The sequence below is a fragment of the Pinus tabuliformis genome, chromosome 2_2 (assembly GCF_031772625.1).
Source record: "Pinus tabuliformis cultivar Carrire ecotype Pingquan chromosome 2_2, CPIR1, whole genome shotgun sequence".
Lineage (NCBI taxonomy): Eukaryota > Viridiplantae > Streptophyta > Pinopsida > Pinales > Pinaceae > Pinus > Pinus tabuliformis.
Window position 1 is genome coordinate 482,404,661 of NC_142300.1, and position 13,512 is coordinate 482,418,172.

Consider the following 13,512-nt stretch of genomic DNA (forward strand, 5'->3'; position numbering starts at 1 on the left):
ATGACCCCGTAGAACATGTAATTATGAAAAGTTACTGTGGTAAGATACTAATGTGAATTGCTAATTACTGTTGCTAAATAATATTATTTTATTTATGAAATGGAAAATATATTTTTGGAAAATGCTGGAAGCCTCCTGGGGGGAGGATTTCTAAAGAAAAGGAAACAGTTATGAAACTGAAAAAGAAACTAACCCTTCACACAGGAAAAGTCCTGGGAGGGAAAACCCCTGGGCTGTTGTGACAGACAGGGGAGGAAAAATTCCAAGAAAGGAAAAAAGAAAGAAAGGAGGGTTAAGTCTGGTAAGGACCAGATAACCCTAGCACAGAAGGTGCATGAGTCTTGTTGAGGGCTGCAGGCCTGCAAGACAGCTCAGGGGGAGAATCCAAAGTACTGATGGATCTCAAGGTTGGGTGGATAAGAGCAAGTATGTAAAATGCAGGTGAACTTCTGGAGCGTTAACTCTTGTAACTAGTAGACCAGGTATGAGTTATTCACCAGACTCAGATTTCTGTATTCAGTATACTGGGTGTATAGAAGGAAAGTATAGTTGAGTCCAAGTTTCTGTTGTTAACTAGATGGAAAAGTATACATGTAATATTATAAACAGTTTCTATGAGTATTTAGAACTGGCTATTTAAGACAAAACAATCAGAGACTATCTGTTATATACTTGCATATTAACTGTAAGAAAACGATGCATGTTAACTGTAAGAAATTGATGCATGTTAACTATAAAGAAAGCGATGCATGCTAATAGTATAGAAACCAATGAACGTTAACTGTATAGAAACCGAAGCATATCTGTATAAAAACCTCACGAAGGTTCTTTAAGACCATAACAGTAGGCGGAGTACTTAAGTGCATGGTGGAAATATGCATTGAAATACTTAACAGCGGAAGATTCATTAGCAAACTATAACAGTAGAACGATTTATGGAAATAACAGGACGACACAAAGATATGTCGTATTTCTACAACAGCCGAGAAACATATTGAAACTTTAGTGTTGTGCGTAGTATATAGTGAAGTCGTTACAAAGAAAACTTGTCAGACCCTGTACCTAGGGTTTAAGTTTCATTGTATACGAAAACAAGTAAAAGATAAACACTACATCATTGCAGAATACAAATGAATAATATCAGTAACAGTGCGAAGGCGACATGATGTCACCTGGTAATAGAACCGCTGTGGCAAACGGCCGCTTAACCGCCGTATACAGCCATGAATTAACAAGCGAGTATAGGGCTGTTATAACAAAACCCTTGAATAGAATACGACTCGACTCTGTGAACTAAGGAATAACAATAACCTTATAACCAGACGAGTTCAAATACATTCTGGAAAGCACGATCATATGCGTATAATCAAGACAAGCTGTTGATGCAAAATAAAACCAGACGAAGAGCATATACATCATATTCACAGAGGAAAGGAAATATATATACATTAACACTGTGATAGACAAAACCCCCGAAGGTTATAACGGTAGCCTGTTCATAAAATGTCCAGAGGGCCGAGAAAGACTCTGGCCTCTTCATAAATACAGATAAAACTTGAGAGATTATATTTAATACCCTTGACAGCAAGAGAACTGAAATAAGTAAATATCCCGACTTAAGTCGAATCTATTTGGTTCCGGAAAGGGAGGCCATGAACTCTTAAAGAAATATACACAATCCTGGGCATAGTGCCAAAATACATATACATCTTAAGTCTGTATAAACCAGATAAGACGCAGGTTCCGGCATGGAAAGGCCGACCGCGAATCCTAACCAGGGTTTGGTCGAATGGAGGAACCCTGAGACAATAAATAAGAGATTGTCGTGAGGAACTCCTCAGGCCAAGGAAATCGATACAAGGAGACCCTCAAGTATAAACCCTCACCCATCAGGATAAACCGAGGCTCTGCATCAACTCATGATAGGATAAATACCTGAGAACACCTCGGTTGCATAACCTTTCCTTGAGCGGTAGGAGGACTGAGATGCAATCACCTATACATAACAAACGCATTGAAGTTAGTCATGAATGTATTAACCGGAACTGTTAAACCTTGCAGTATCAACGCACTGTATATACAAATGTTTTAACAGTTGTAATGAAAACTATGAATTGGCGGTCAGTTTACCTGAGGTAGCTGGCAAGACCTGGCATATGGTGCAGGTAAGGAGCCGCTGAGCTGAGCGAGAGTTCGGCCTCTCCAACAGGTGCAAATGAACCTGGAATAAGCGACTCGGTGGTATATAAAACCCGCTAAACCCTGAAGTGAATGTAAACCCTTAGATCTGTACAAGTGATCCTCACCGTCCATCCGAGTGGAGGATTGGCGCGCGAACCCCGGTGATTTCTCCGAGACTTCACATGGCCTCTGCACGGTGCTAGCCACCTCGCCAAGGTAGGTGAAGACATTTAAAATTTCCGTTCACACCTGGCACCGGAGTTGATCGGAACAGCAAGCCGGTGGACATGATAACCATTGACTTAAACCTTAGATGTGAAGGTCGCCCAATGATTCATATAACAATAAGTCAAGAGGAAACCTTATGGGGTAACCATGGCAGCACGTTCGGTACTTAAGAGCGAATTATATATATATGTGTGTGTGTGTGTGTGTGTGTGTGTGTGTGTAGATATTCTATGTTCGAATATATGGAGAGTCATAAAGTAATAGGTTTTGCAATTAATTTTTTTTTTTTATTGGTATATTACCGTGGAGTCGTGACAATAAAATTGTAGTAGTGTGTTAACAAACAAACAATTTAAAAAAAAAAAATTGTTTGTTTATTGAAAAACACTAGTACAATTTTATTTTATAGGGTTTTTAAATTATTTTACCTTTAATTACTTTTTCCTTTCTAGCATTGAAATATTTTACAAAGGTAAACATTAACACACATATAATATTGAAATATATTTGTTAATATAGATATTTAAAAAAAATATTAATTAAAATATTAACTCATAAAAAAAAATTAACAAAATAATAATAATATTAATAATTAAACTAGCCTAGATCCATATTAACTCTGGATCTATCTAGCTTGGAGAGGGAGATCAAAATTTTCTAGGTCTAAACTTTTCTTCAAGTTTTGTACTTAGAAAAGAGGTTTTGTATCTTGAGAGAATTGATCCCTCTAGACAATTGATAAATCCGAAATTAAAATGGGTCTAAACTAGTTAAATATCAAAAATAAATAATAAAACTTGAATCATAAATTTTAAATATCAAAAATAAATAATAAAACTTGAATCATAAATTTTATTTGTAATTTATAAGTAATAATTTTATTTGTTATTAGAAATAATAAAAAATGAATTTAATATTTTAAAAATATTATAATATTTATTATTTTTTTAATATTTTATTTTTTTTAATTAAATATAAAATTAAAAACTAAAATAAAATTGCAATAAACTTGATAATATTATTATTAATATTTTATATATTTTCAGGGAGAAATCCTCATACGGCCGAAGCCCACAGATTACAATCAATATGGCCGAAGCCAGCAGAATACGGCATAGCCGTTACAAATGTCGCCGTAGCGAGGGGGGCCACAGTGAAAGCCGCCCCAGAAATCGAACACTACTGGGATGCGAAAGCCCCCAGCAATCATATCATGCACATCATGTGCAATATATATATATATATATATATATATATATATATATAATCGAATTTTTTTTTACTTAAATTATGAATCTAAAATTAAATTATAAAACACAAAAATCTCCCAATTAAAAAAAAAAACTCCTTCAATATAATAATTATTCGTTGAGCTTATAGCATTTTAAATGTCACCTACACATTATGGTGGGCTTGACAAAACTTCATTGTACAATTCACTCTTATAAGTGGGTTCTATTTTTTGATCATCTCCGTGGAAATTATTCGTAAAAGATTAATGAAAATGTAAAATGAGTACCTATAAATGCAAAATTTTATTTAGAAAATAATAGAAATTTTAACATGATTTTGAAAAAAATAATGGATTTTTTAAAATTTTGGGTTACAGTTGTAACTTTTTAGGATTTTGGGTGTCTAAGAAAATTTTGCTAAATCCACTTCAACCATAAAAATAATGTTTTAAAAACTATCCATTATTTTTTTAAGAATTTTTCATTGGATTATGGCCAGAGATTTCCCTCAGGACAATGGTAATGTAAAATAAATAGATGGTTAAAAATGTTTGGTAAATATAATTAATAAGAGCATTTGAATTGTAAAATAAATTGTAAAATTTTTTAATTTGTTTGTTTGTTTAAACACACTAGTGCAATTTTACATATGGCCACAATTTTATTTTATAGTTCTTTTAATTTTTTTTACCTTTAATTACTTTTTCCTTTCGGGCATTGAAATATTTTATGAAGGTAAACATTAACACACATATAATATTGAAATATATTAATTAATATGGATATTTAAATAGTTTATTTAAGTTTTATATTGAAATATTTATAATATAAATATATTTTTTTTATTTTAATTATTTTATCTCTATAAAGTTATATAAAATTATATTATTTAATATAAATTGAAATATTTTATTTATTATTCAAAGGATGAAAGTGAAATATCAACTAACCAAGTGAGAAAAATACGAACCTTATTATTAATGTTTTACACTGTGTTTAATTAAGACTAAACAAATATATATAATTATTTATGTTTTTATTATACGTAACAATGTTTTTCATTTAAAGTATTTTTTAGAAGACATGTATCAACTCCAAGTTGAACAAAACTAAATTACACATCTCCTCACACTAAATTGTAAAATAAATCTCCCTATTCAATTAATTTGCAATAATATTTATTAAAAATAATTAAATTAAATTATATATATATATATATATATATATAATATTTTTTTTTAAATCTAATAAAAATAACAATTATTCAAATATAAAAAAATTTAAAATAACATTATTAATTAATTAATAATTTTTCAAATTCTCAACTAATATTTATTATAATTTCTTCGAACTTGAACTTTATATTATATTTAATAAACAAATCAGCACATAATAAATAATTTACCCATCGATTTTCAACCCTGGTTTGAACTCAGGGACCATATTTGTATTAGTGGCAATTTAAGACACACCGCCGTTGAAAGGGGATATTGGTGTCCATATCACTTTTTTTTCTATCCCATCATATCTGCTATTCAAATTCCGTAGGCAGATCAACAACTCAAATTCCAATCCTGATACCGACCTTTCAGCACGCGTGGAATTGGATCTCAGTGGAACTCACCACACTGGTTTTTTTCCCACGAAAATTATGGAAATTCTCAGACTGTTTTTTCTTTAAAATCATGGAGATTTTAATGAGATAAAATTTGGCAGAGAATCAAACTTTAAGGTTTTGAGTATTAGACATTTTTAATAATGTTGAATTGATTTCCACTTTAAAAATATATATATATATATATAATTAATTAATACAGGATTTTTAAAAAATTTTAAAATTTTTTAAACGAATTCCAACCACTTTAACCATCAAGCAATTCGTCCACCTACAGAGCCACTTCCAAACACATTTAACAAAATAAAGCTGCCGGCTCTTCAGCTACAGTAAAGCCGTGGGTTTTCTTCCGCAATTTGAGGTGTGTGTCAAAAAGTTAATTTAGCATTCTACACCTAATTCCACTTTAGCTAATTCCATGAGATACAACTCATGTGGACCACCCACGCGCCACGACAGAGTCCTTATTAGATTTGTATCTATTTATAGACACACAAACATATGGAATTCACGACTCAAGGTAGTTGGAGGTTTTCTGATGTGGCTTCTGTGGTTTGTGGTCATGGCCTCCGCCATGGCTGCAACCACTGTAACTGCTGCAACTATTAGTCGCTCTAAGAAGCCATATTCAGATGATTAAGTAGATCGTTTATATGATGATCTGTATGAGCTCTTGGGTGGCAGCTTTCTTGTGGTGAATTTGTTTGAATGAACGCACGCTGGAGGAAGTTCGTTAATTCACATCATCCATGGACGCGGGTGGTTTGAGAAATTCAGAGACCCGGAGGCTCTTTTGTCCTTCAGAAAGACAGTTAAATTTGATTCAACTGGTTTGATGACCAAATTTACTGCTGAGAACTCACAGAACGCATGTCCGTTGAATGGTATTTGGTGCACAGACCACACCGGAGAAGTGGTCCCCATAATCTTTTCGCAATTAGGATTGGAAGGTACCCTTTCCCCATTTCTTGATAGCCTCTAGCTATTGCTCACTCTTAATCTTTCTCATAAAAAATATTTGACAATGAAAGAATTCCATCAGAGTTTGTGTAGCATAAAGCTCTCCTGGGGAATACAGGAACTCAGTTTTAGTTCGCTGTGGGATTTTATTTCAAGAGAAATGTCTAATTGTGCTCACCTTCAATGGATGAAACTTTTGTATATAAAAGTGTGAGAGGGTCCATACTATTGATGGTATTAGTGGAAGTTTTTCAACTTGTTTAGATTCTGAACCCATCTTGATTCTCTGTATCTGTTTGAGTGTGGAAGTTTTTCGACTTGTTTGAGATTCTGAACCCTTCTTGATTCTCTGTATCTGTTTGAGTTGGATCCAGTTAGATCGAACTCATCTTTAACCCCAGATCTGTAATTTTTGGATAGTGGTTGTGGATTCATTCAATGGATACCACCATTACATTGATACTGCTATATAAATAACAGTTCTGCTGTTATATGGGCACATGGTTTTAAGGACTGCAGGGGTGAAACCATTGCAAGTTTGAGTCAGTTGGCCTTCTTAAGCCTGGGAAGAAGTAGCCTCAATAGCAAGATATAAGATGCCATCATGAGTTGACCTTAAATCTATATGCAAATAAACTGTGGCAGAATAGCTAAAGCAACTACCGATTTGAGAGTTGAACAAATATTTTCAGCCGATCGCAGTTCTGTGTTCTCATTCTAATCCCTTCTTTGTCTATATTTTACAATATTTGGCTATTTGCATCAAAGTTTCAGTTAATACTCAATGGCAACTGGACAGAGGCTTTCTAGCATCTATGTCAGTTTTCTATGTTCATTGTTCCTCGGCCAACTGTATCCAGTGTGCTGCTCAATGGGAATATGGACACAGCAATTGCAGCTTCTATAACAATCTTCGTCGGTGTAATCACTTCTTGATCAAGGGCCAGAATCCTGGGCTAATTCTATCAAGCTGCTGGATTTAATAGAAAATGCAAATGCAGTGACTCTGATTTTGCAGGTACCTATCACTTTTTGGGTGACCTTAGAATTTTATGTTGAGCAGTGGGTTTTGTTTCCCTTAATTGTTCATATGGTTTTTGTCTTTGTGAATTGATCACAGATCTTATTTACTTATTATAATAACTGTGCAGGTGTTTATCTAAACGGATCTTTCAAGCTGGTTTGTTATGGTGTTGGTTTTATCCAACGGTAAATTCACCACCATGACAAGTTCTGAGAATTTGCAATCATAAACATTTGTAATATCTGGTGAAATGAACAGAGTATACTTGCTTAACAATAGCATAAAAAGCCTTAAGAGCCTACTATTTGTCTGAAAGGGCAAATACTTGTTCCTCTTTCTCAACAATTACTCTGGACTAGTTAGCCAAGTATCTGAGCATTTTATGTAACTGCCATTGTTGACAAATCCGAACAGATACAGAGGTTCAAATCTGTGATTGTGGTTTCATTTCAAAGAAAAAATGCATAAAGATGAGACCAGCCAGAGGCGTGCAGTGCAGTGGTTCTTCTCCACACCCAAATCCTGTTGGCTGGTCCATCTCTCAAAAGTTATATGGAAATTGAATCCATTTGAGGTGTGTGCAACTAGACAAAGCTTTTGGATTAAAACCCATTGCAAAATAAAGGGGATGTCAATTAATATTCCAGTAGTACTTTAAGTTGTCCAAATTCTGATTCTTTCAAATATTATATGAAAAATATTCAAAGTGAGCAATAACGAGAGGTTGCCAAGAGACGGGGAAAGGGTACCTTCCAACCCTATAATTGAGGAGGATTATTGCGACCACTCTTTTCGTGTGTTGTCTGCAGGAAATACCATTCCACGAACATAAGTTCTTTGAGTTCTCAGTGGCCCAGTTCGACAGCGTTCCAGTGGTATCGGGTTTAATCGCCTCTCGGAATGAGAATAAAGCCTCCAAGTCCCTGGTGTTTTCCCCTGACCCTTGTCCATGGATGATGGGAATTGATGAGCTTCCTCCAGCGTGTGTCCATTCAAAACAAATTCAAGCCAAAGATAACTATCATCCGAGGGATTATACATGTGATTAAAAGTTGCAGTAGTTCCAGGGAATTCCATGAACACCAGTAGCATCATAACACCAGCTTTATACATGTTTGAAAGTTGAGACTACTTTGTGTCCTCAATGGATTGCTGATTGCATCCCCTCTGCATTGTAAAATTCATTGATAATGATGACGTCGCCTTCATGCTTCAAAATTTAAAATGTTACACCAAAAAAATTTAAATTGTATTTTATATTCAATACTTTGACATTTTATAGTTTTTATTTATTAAAAAGTTGGATAAGACGCTTAAACTCGGTGGATAATTGATGAAATGAAGATGATAGTTATTATATCGGGAATGCCAGCTCAGCTCAGCTCACCCCTGTAAATTTAACCTACAAAATTAAAAGATGAAACACAAAAGTAATGGAAGGAGAGCTATTGTGTTGAGACAACTAATATCTTCAGATATTTAAAGATAAAACACAAAACCTAATAGAAGGATAAAAGTAATTAAAGATAAAACATAAAATTTAATGGAAGAATAAGGATAAATATTGTACCTAAGTAGTATTTATTGGGGGTGGGGAATTGAAAGAGTGATTTTACATCAAGAAGTGTGTTAACTGATTTAATTATTATTTATTTAAGATTTTATGGATCAAATCATTATAAATTTTATAATATATTTAGTATAATATATTTTATAAAATAAATTGATAATATAAATAAAGCTAATGTGAGTGTAAAATAATGATCATTTAAAAATAAAATTAGATTAATAATATAGATTTATCTTAAGCAGGGATCTAACATGAGTTGAGAGATATCAAATTTATTTATATGCAAATTTATTTTAGAGTCCAAAAAAACAATGTGTAATTTTTCATTATTTAAATTGTATTTTTGAATGCCATAGATATTACAAAACATATATATTAAAATGATTTTTTTATTATTAATATATTTTTAACTATACGTCAATATTAATTCATATTAAAATATTTTATTCCTAACCCACATTGATATTTTATTCTACAACTTTAAAATATATATTTTTTATTATTATTATATATATGAAGTTGATATCACTAATTAAAATATTTTTTACAAATATAAAGTTTAAAAATCTTACTCACATATTTTTTTTTATTTCTAATTACTTTACATGAAATTACATAAAATTATATAAATAATCAATTAAACAGGCATAACATATCTATTTATATAAAAATAAATTACGTCAAAATATTAAATAATTTATTATCATTTAAACATGAAATTATTACATAAAATGTTTTATTTGTAAAATAAAAAATATATTTTAACAATAAAAATTTACAAAAAAAAATTATATACTATACGATCTTTTAAATTTTAAATAATAATTTAAAAAACAAACACACACTTAAATTTATCACATGTCAATCACTAAATCCACTTGAACTTTGGATTTTTTTACAATGTCAAAATCTTAAAAAACGCTATAACCTTTATCCTAATATGAAGTTAGCTTTGAGTATAATGTTGCTTACACAAAATTAGGTTCTGCAAAAACATAGTTAACGTTTTTAACACCATAAATTTATGCTCGCTGCTTTATATAGGTTGTCTTTAACTCATTGAAAATAAAAGTTGCAAACAAATATAGATGTTTTACATTTAGCAATCAAATAAATGGTAGAAAATTGTGAGAACCATTAAAGTCATGATAGTGTTTAAGATGATCTTAAATGTGTATTATTAGTTGTGAAATGTTTATGAAATATTATAGTTTATAATTATTTCATTATTATGAAGTGTAATAAAAAAAATGATAAAAAGAATTATATAAAGAACTTATTTTTAATCAAATTATAGTTGTGAGGAAATTAAAGATAGTTTTTAGAAAATTAATGTAGAGTAAATTATTTTTTTAGGAAAATGTCTCAAAATCATAAAAATGATTTTGATTCTATGAATTTATAGAGTTTTAATTTGATAAAAGATGAAAAAATTGAAATTTCATCACTTCATTTGGCCCAAAAGTGTAACACATCTTCATGCACTCACTCTTAGTCTAGTTTAAAAAAAAGAAAAAAGTATACACATTTTAGACATTAGACATGACATGACACCCCTTAAAGAATCCATAGAGAATATGAAAATGCATGTCAAGTACCAGTCAAAACCATAATAAATGAGAAAGTAGTAAACTATAGACATAACATGACACACCTTCTCGAGTTTAGATCTCATGATTCAACCCTAAAATATATGTCAGGTAAAAGAGGAAACAACTTGATAAATGTGGAATAACCCTAACTAAGTGCAAAAATAAAAAAATTGACAAATTCAAAATAATTTTAAATGCAAAAATCAAACTTTTTACATTGTTGTTGACTTGGCCATGAAAAGTTTCTCTTGTATTACTTACCTTCCCTTATATTTTAGTAGTGTATTCGATGCCACTCTATGTAGGCTTCTGATGCAAATTTTAAAAGCATTAAATTTCTGGTTTCTTACATTGGGCTAACACATCTTATATATCTTTGAATTAGTAAATCTTCATCATTCTCGTGATTTTGAGTGTTTTCCACATCTTATATATCCTTGAATTAGTAAATCTTCATGATTCTCATGATTTTGAGTGTTTTCCTATAAATCTTTCATGTATGTATCATGCATGCCAAAACTAGAAAGGAAATCATACATGCAACCGGATCTCTACAAAGTAATCCCACTGTAGTTGCTTGATTCCACTCTTCATTGCTTGATCCTTGCTTTCCTTTGCTTCCTTGTTCTTCCTTTGCTTTCCTTTGTTTTCCTTTCTCCAATGCTAGAGTGCCCCAAGAATGCTCTAAGTGCAAGAGTATGAGAGAAAGAATAGAGGGAGAGCTCCAAGCTAAAACTGACTAAAGGTTTTGAATTGATCCTCATAGCATTTTTATCATTGAGACCTCTATTTTCTCCAATTTCCTGTAATTTTCCTTCAATTTCCTTGACATCCAATCTTGTGACCTTTCACATTCATTTTCTCTTATTTTTCTTTATTTTCATAAATTAAATACCAAATAATGTCTCTTTTTTTTTTCAAAGTCTTTGTTAATTTCCTTAACCATAATAAACCAAATGAACACCCACCCAAATGATTTTGTCCAACATTCAATTTGGAATACATGTCCATAACATTGATCTTATTTTACTTTATTAACTTTATTGCATAAACTTTTAACCTAAAATTATTACACCAAAATTGTTAAACATATGTAATATAATATTATAAAAAAAAACCAAAAAAAATTATCTCATACTTTTTTATCTTTCTTTTAACATTTCTTACTTTCTTTTAACCTCAACAACTGCAGACACAAAAAGGCTTCCCACGTATCATAAAGGAATTTTTGATAAAATTTATAAATTTTTGGTAAAATTATTCTGGCTTTCTTCAATATACACGATAACCGAAGATTACAATAATTGTAAATGGTAGCGCGTCATGTAATGGCAGGTCAAACCCGGATGGGGGAGACAAACAGCACGCCGACCCAGCCACACGAGAAAACTCAAACATAACCATTCAATATTTCAATTATCGCAGTGAAAGTACAAATTGTAGTTTTTATTTTATAGAATAACGTTGGACAAACTTGGAAGCTTAATAAAAGAAATTGATGAAGCTAGGTTGGAGCTATGATTTTGCTCTAAACTTTTTAGAGCTCGATTTACACTGAGATACAATAATATAATGAAATTTGTTGTTTGTATGTTAGATCATATATTAGAACGGGGAAATGGTTTTTTTTTATGGAATTTAAGATTTTCGAACGGGGAAATGGGTTTTTTTAATGGAATTTTAGATTTTCCTTCGAGTGAAACATTAGTGTTTAAAAAATGTATTTTTTTTTCCACATGATATTCATTGCATTGCAATTTAGGGAAATAAACTTTTTTTAGTTTTTCTGGGATATGTATTAGTGTAAGATATTTAAAAAATGGTAAAATTAGGGGTTTTATATTGAATTATAATCTATTTCAAAATATACAGTATTAAATTTTAAACCAAAATTATAGTTTTTAGGAGTGAGGGTTATGGGTTTAGATTTAATATTATAATATTAATAATAATATTGTTTTATTTGAAAAATATATGGTTTTTTTTGTGCTTGTAATTAGAATCATATTCATTGATTTGTGAGGCTTATTTTACAATCTAGTATGATGTGTAATGTTGTCTGTCTATCATCAACACTAAATTGAAATTTTGTTCATGTCCTCGAAAATAAAAATTATGAAAAATCTAAAAATAAAAATAAATAAATAACTATACAAAACATTTAAAAAACATCGGCTTATAAAAATATTTACACGTGAAGAAATTGGATCCCTCTCTACTCTTTCATATTGAAGATGGATCTATGTTGGTTGCATTACAATTTGAGAAAATAAACATTTTTTTGTTTTTTATTGGGATATATATAGGGTAAGTTACAAAATGCTTACACGCAAAGAAATTGGATCCCTCTCTACTCATCCGTATTTAAAATGGATCTATGTTAATTGCATTACAATTTGAGAAAATAAACATTTTTTGTCTTTTCTTGGGATATATATAGGGTAAATTACAAAATGCTAAAGTTATGTGTTTTAACATTGAATTATCGTCCATGTAATGTTGATTCTCCTTTCAATAATTTTTGTTTTAATTTTTTAATGGGTTCTAATTATTTTAAGCAAAGTTAAAAGAATTTTTATGATGATAAATGTTAATAAAATTTAAAAGAATTGTTGTGATAACAAACACTATTTAAAGTATTTTAAAATAATTAATGATTTTGGTTGTTCAAGTTCCAAGAATGATGAGAATACGAGAATGACTCGAATAGTTTTTTTAAATCCACTTCATATTTTGAACAACAAAACTAGAGAGTACACCTATCAACACATATCAACCACATTTTATTAATGTTGTTGTGCTAGTCACAATTATTTGTTGGATTTTATATATACTCTAAAATGTTTATGAATTTATGTCATACATTTTATTGTGTATATTAAGTGGATTTTATATATACTTTAGTGTTTCTATGTCTAAGATCCATTGTCATAGCAATATATGGTTTTTAAAAGAGAAAAAAAAACAATAACCTTGGTAAGGTGTTAAAAGTGGAATATGATTTTTATAATATATATATATATATATATATATATATATATATATATACATTTTTTTCCCAAAGGAAAATTTCTAATTCCCATTAATATAATGAAAATTACGTGTTGTAG

General features: G+C 30.6%; 1 long non-coding RNA gene across 1 annotated transcript; it reads left to right on the forward strand.

Moving 5' to 3' along the window:
- The first annotated feature begins 5,655 nt into the window (after positions 1-5,655).
- LOC149193449 (uncharacterized) lies at positions 5,656-7,892 on the forward strand. The gene is made up of 2 exons (XR_016254451.1): positions 5,656-7,234; positions 7,368-7,892. It is a non-coding gene; the product is annotated as an uncharacterized LOC149193449 (long non-coding RNA).
- The last annotated feature ends 5,620 nt before the right edge of the window (positions 7,893-13,512 follow it).